The 6282-nt window shown below is 38.5% G+C and overlaps 1 non-coding gene across 1 annotated transcript; it reads right to left on the bottom strand.

Moving 5' to 3' along the window:
* Positions 1 to 2036: 2036 nt before the first annotated feature.
* LOC130959199 (small nucleolar RNA R71) lies at positions 2037 to 2140 on the bottom strand. Its single transcript, XR_009078295.1, has one exon. It is a non-coding gene; the product is annotated as a small nucleolar RNA R71 (small nucleolar RNA).
* Between the last annotated feature and the right edge of the window lie 4142 nt (positions 2141 to 6282).

Raw genomic sequence — 6282 nt, 5'->3', positions numbered from 1 at the left:
ATTCTAGTGTTTCAAGGTGATGTTCTTATCATCACCAAAGCTGATTGATCATCATCAATTTAGCTCTTGAATGCAATGTCCTGCTGAAGCTTAGCTAGCTATGTCTAATTCCTTTAGACTAAAGCTTTAGACTAACATTGCATGATTCCTGGAATTCTCATTAAGAATTTTGATACCTTTATTTTCTTCTTCCACTTAATTTTCAAAAAATCCAAAAAATTACAAAATCATAAAAACCAAAAACATTTCTTGTCTAAGTCTAGTGTCTCATTTTAAGTTTGGTGTCAATTGCATGTTTCTGTTCTTCTTGCATTTTTCGAATTTATGCATGTGTCTTCATTAATCTTCAAGTTGTTCTTGATGATTTCCTTGTTTTGATCTTTGAATTCTATTGACTTGAGTGTTTTGTTATCTCTCATATGCATTCTCATTTTGTTAGTGTCAGTAGTATACAAACTGCTAAGTTTGGTGTCTTGCATGCATTGTTATTTGATTTTAGTTGCATTTTGATTATTCCTCATTATTAAAAATCCAAAAATATTTTTAATTTGTGTCTTTTCAAGTCAATAATACAGAGAATTGAAGATTCAGAACATACTGCAGAGGAATCACACAGAAAAAGCTGGGCATTCAAAAATGCCCAGTGAAGAAGACAGACTGGCGTTTAAACGCCAGCCAGGGTGCCTGGCTGGGCGTTTAACGCCCAAAAGGGTAGTAGTTTGGGCGTTAAACGCCAGAATGGATACCATTCTGGGCGTTTAACGCCAGGATGGCACAAGGGGGAGGATTTTGTTTTCAAAATCAATTTTTTTTCAAGTTTTCAAAGTTTTCAAAATCAAATCTTTTTCAAATCATATCTTTTCAATCAAATGTTTTCAAAATCAATTTCTTTCCTTTTTCAGAGATACTTACTAACAATTAATGATTTGATTGAACATTTTAAGTATGTTGCCTTTTCTGTTGAGAAAGGTTTAATGTTTGAATCATATCTTTTCTTGTTAGGCAAGTCATTAATTTTTAAAATCAAATCTTTTTAAAATTGTTTTCAAATCATATCTTCTCAATCACATCTTTTTAAAACCATAACTTTTCAATCATATCTTTTTAATCACATCTTTTAAAAACCAATCATATCTTCTCAACCACATCTTTTTCAAAATAGTTTTCAATCAAATCTTTTTAATTTCTAATTTCAAAATCTTTTTCAAAAATCACTTTACTTCTTTCCCACTTTTGTTTTCGAAAATCAATTAGTGTTTTTCAAAATGTTTTCAAAATCTTTTACTTAATTTTCGAAAATTACTTCCCTTCTTCTCACATCCTTCTATTTATGGACTAACACTATTCCTTAATGCAAAATTCGAACTCTATCTTCTTTGATAAGTTCGAATTTTCTACCTCTGTCTCCCATTTTTCTTTTCCTCTGACACCTCAAGGAATCTCTATACTGTGACATAGAGGATTCCATATTTTCTTGTTCTCTTCTCTTTCATATGAGCAGGAACAAAGACAAAGGCATTCTTGTTGAAGCTGACCCTGAACCTGAAAGGACCTTGAAGCGAAAGCTAAGAGAAGCTAAAGCACAATTCTCTATAGAGGACCTGACAAGAATCTTCAAAGAAGAAGAACCCATGGCAGCCGAAAACAACAACAATACCAACAATGCAAGGAAGGTGCTGGGTGACTTTACTGCACCTACTCCCGACTTCTATGGGAGAAGCATCTCTATCCCTGCCATTGGAGCAAACAACTTTGAGCTTAAGCCTCAATTAGTTTCTCTAATGCAACAGAATTGCAAGTTCCATGGACTTCCATTGGAAGATCCTCATCAGTTTTTAGCTGAATTCTTGCAAATCTGTGACACAGTCAAGACTAATGGGGTTGACCCTGAGGTCTACAGACTGATGCTATTCCCTATTGCTGTAAGAGACAGAGCTAGGACATGGTTGGACTCACAACCTAAAGAAAGCCTGGACTCATGGGAAAAGCTAGTCAATGCCTACTTGGCAATTTTCTTTCCACCTCAAAAATTGAGTAAGCTTAGAGTGGAAGTCCAAACCTTCAGACAGAAGGATGGAGAATCCCTCTATGAAGCTTGGGAAAGATACAAACAATTGATCAGAAAGTGTCCATCTGACATGCTTTCTGAATGTAGCATCATAGGTATTTTCTATGATGGTCTCTCTGAACTATCCAAGATGTCTCTGGATAGCTCTGCTGGAGGATCTCTTCACCTGAAGAAGACGCCTACAGAAGCTCAAGAACTAATTGAAATGGTTGCAAATAACCAATTCATGTACACTTCTGAAAGGAATCCTGTGAACAATGGGATAAGTCAGAAGAAAGGCGTTCTTGAGATTGATACTCTGAATGCCATTTTGGCTTAGAACAAGATATTGACTCAACAAGTCAATTTGATTTCTCAAAGTCTGTCTGGAATGCAAAATGCACCTGGCAGTACTAAGGAAGCTTCATCTGAAGAAGAAGCTTATGATCTTGAGAACCCTTCAATGGAAGAGGTGAATTACTTAGGAGAACCCTATGGAGACACCTATAATTCTTCATGGAGAAATCACCCAAATTTCTCATGGAAGAATCAAGAGAAACCTCAACAAGGTTTCGACAACAATAATGGTGGAAGAAACAGGTTTAGCAATGGCAAGCCTTTTCCATCATCTTCTCAGCAACAGACAGAGAATGCTAAACAGAACCCCTCTGACTTAGCAACCATGGTCTCTGATCTAATCAAAACCACTCAAAGTTTCATGACTGAAACAAGGTCCTCCATTAAGAATTTGGAGGCACAAGTGGGACAGCTGAGCAAGAAAGTTACTGAACTCCCTCCTAGTACTCTCCCAAGCAATACAGAAGAAAATCCAAAAGGAGAGTGCAAGGCCATCAACATGGCCGAATTTGGAGAGGAGGGAGAGGAAGTGAACGCCACTGAGGAAGACCTCAATGTGCGTGCATTGACCTCCAATGAGTTCCCTAATGAGGAACCATGGGAATCTGAGGCTCAAAATGAGACCATAGAGATTCCATTGGATTTAGTTCTGCCTTTCATGAGCTCTGATGAGTATTCTTCCTCTGAAGAGGATGAGTATGTCACTGAAGAGCAAATTGCTAAATACCTTGGAGCAATCATGAAGCTAAATGACAAGTTATTTGGAAATGAGACTTGGGAGGATGAACCTCCTTTGCTCACCAAAGAACTGGATGACTTGTCTAGGCAGAAATTACCTCAAAAGAGACAAGATCCTGGGAAGTTTTCCATACCTTGCACCATAGGCACCATGACCTTCAAGAAGGCTCTGTGTGACTTAGGGTCAAGTATAAACCTCATGCCTCTCTCTGTAATGGAGAAGCTAGGGATCTTTGAGGTACAAGCTACAAGAATCTCACTAGAGATGGCAGACAACTCAAGAAAACAAGCTTATGGACTTGTAGAGGATGTTTTGGTGAAGATTGAAGACCATTACATCCCTGCTGATTTCATAGTCCTAGAGACTGGGAAGTGCATGGATGAAACCATCATCCTTGGCAGACCCTTCCTAGCCACAGCCAAGGCTGTGATTGATGTTGATAGAGGTGAACTGATCATTCAAGTGAATGAAAAATCCTTTGTGTTTAAGGCTCAAGGATATCCCTCTGTCACCATGGAGAAGAAGCATGAAGAGCTTCTCTCAAATCAGAGTCAAACAGAGCCCCCACAGTCAAACTTTAAGTTTGGTGTTGGGAGGCCACAACCAAACTCTAAGTTTGGTGTTGAACCCCCACATTCAAACTCTAAGTTTGGTGTTGGGAGGTTCTAACATTGCTCTGAGTATCTGTAAGGCTCCATGAGAGCCCTATGTCAAGCTACTGACATTAAAGAAGCGTTTGTTGGGAGGCAACCCAATGTTATATTTTATCTATTTCTTTTGTTATTTTTTGTTATTTTGTAGGTTGATGATCATAAGAAGACACAAAATCAATTGAAAAAGCAAAAACAGAATGAAAAACAGGAAGAAAAATAGCACACCCTGGAGGAAGATGTTGCTGGCATTTAAACGCCAGTAAGGCTAGCAGTTGGGCGTTTAACGCCCAGTCTGACACCATTCTGGGCGTTTAACGCCAGAAAGGGGCACCAGACTGGCGTTAAACGCCAGAAAAATGCAAGAACCTGGCGTTAAACGCCAGAAAGGGGCACCAGCCCGGCGTTTAACGCCAGAAATGGCTCAAAACGTGATTTTGAATGCCATTTGGTGCAGGGATGACTTTTCCTTGACACCTCAGGATCTGTGGACCCCACAGGATCCCCACCAACCCCACCACTATCTCTCTTCTTCACCCATTCACCAATCACCTCAACACCTCTACCCCATAAACCCTTCTTCACTCCTTCATTTTCACACCACCTAAACACCACTTCTCCCCCTCTTTGGCCGAACACAAAGCCATTCCCTTCTTCCTCATTTCTTCTTCTTCTACTCTCTTCTTTCTTCTTTTGCTCGAGGACAAGCAAACCTTTTAAGTTTGGTGTGGTAAAAGCATTGCTTTTTGTTTTTTCATAACCATTTATGGCATCCAAGGCCGGAGAAACCTCTAGAAAGAGGAAAGGGAAGGCAAAAGCTTCTACCTCCGAGTCATGAGAGATGGAGAGATTCATCTCAAGGGTGCATCAAGACCACTTCTATGAAGTTGTGGCCATGAAGAAGGGTCAACTTTGATCAAAAGGTTGGACTAAGTCCTCACAGATATCTGTGAAGAGGATGCCCAATGGAAGAGAAATTCAAGAGGGAAGCCGGTTCAACTGAGAAGGCATGACCTCAAGCTCATCACTAAGAAAAGGATGGAGCAAACAAGAGATCCTCCTCCTCATAAAGTCCCTAAGATGCCTCAAGGGATGCACTTTCCTCCACAAAACTATTGGGAGCAAATCAACACCTCCCTAGGAGAATTGAGTTCCAACATGGGACAACTAAGGGTGGAGCACCAAGAACACTCCATTCTCCTCCATGAAATTAGAGAAGATCAAAGAATCATGAGAGAGGAGCAACAAAGACAAGGAAAAGACATTGAGGAGCTCAAGCACTCCATAGGATCTTCAAAAGGAAGAACAAGCCGCCATCACTAAGGTGGACCCGTTCTTTAATTTCCTTGTTCTTTGTTTTTCTGTTTTTCGAAATTTTCATGCTTATGTTTGTCTATATTTGTGTCTTATGATCAATAGTGTCTTAGTGTCTATGCCTTAAAGTTATGAATGTCCTATGAATCCATCACCTTTCTTAAAAGAAAACTGTTTTTATCACAAAAGAACAAGAAGTACAGGATTTCAAATTCATCTTTAAAACTAGCTTAATTAGTTTGATGTGGTGGCAATACTTTTGTTTCTGAATGTATGCTTGAACAGTGCATATGTCTTTTGAATTTGTTGTTCATGAATGTTAAAAATTGTTGGCTCTTGAAAGAATGATGAAAAAGGAGACATGTTACTGAGGATCTGAAAAATCATAAAAATGATTCTTGAAGCAAGAAAAAGCAGTGAATATAAAAAAAAACGAAAAAAAAAAGAAGAGAAAGAGAAAAACGAAAAAGAAAAAAAAAAGGGGAGAAAGAAAATGAAAAGAAAAAGAAAGAAATAAAGTTGTGATCCAAGGCAAAAAGAGTGTGCTTAAGAACCCTGGACACCTCTAATTGGGGACTCTAGCAAAGCTGAGTCACAATCTGAAAAGGTTCACCCAATTATGTGTCTGTGGCATGTATGTATCCGGTGGTAATACTGGATGACAGAGTGCTTTGGGCCACGGCCAAGACTCAATAAGTAGCTGTGTTCAAGAATCATCATACTTAACTAGGAGAATCAATAACACTATCTAGATTCTGAGTTCCTAAAGAAGCCAATCATTCTGAATTTCAAAGGATAGAGTGAGATGCCAAAACTGTTCGGAGGCAAAAAGCTACTAGTCCCGCTCATCTAATTTGGAGCTAAGTTTCATTGATAATTGATGACAAGTCATCTTAGCCTAGTTTCAATAGTCTTTTTCTTTTGTTTTCATTTAAATTATGCACTTTCTTGAGCCATAAGCAAGCCAATTGGGTAGATTTTCATGCTTCCTTTGATTTAATCAACCATATGTGAATTAATGTAATTTCATGAGGTTTGAAGCTATAATTGTTGCATATTATGATAGATTGAACATCTCATGATTTTGAGCATAGCTTTGATGTGTTTGGTTTATTTATGATAGGTGAAGAAAGCTTGGAAAAAAGTTGAAGCAAGAAGGAGTGGCTAGAAGCAAA

This window comes from Arachis stenosperma, chromosome 10 (assembly GCF_014773155.1).
Source record: "Arachis stenosperma cultivar V10309 chromosome 10, arast.V10309.gnm1.PFL2, whole genome shotgun sequence".
Classification (NCBI taxonomy): domain Eukaryota; kingdom Viridiplantae; phylum Streptophyta; class Magnoliopsida; order Fabales; family Fabaceae; genus Arachis; species Arachis stenosperma.
This window is presented reverse-complemented; position numbering and strand designations above follow the sequence as displayed.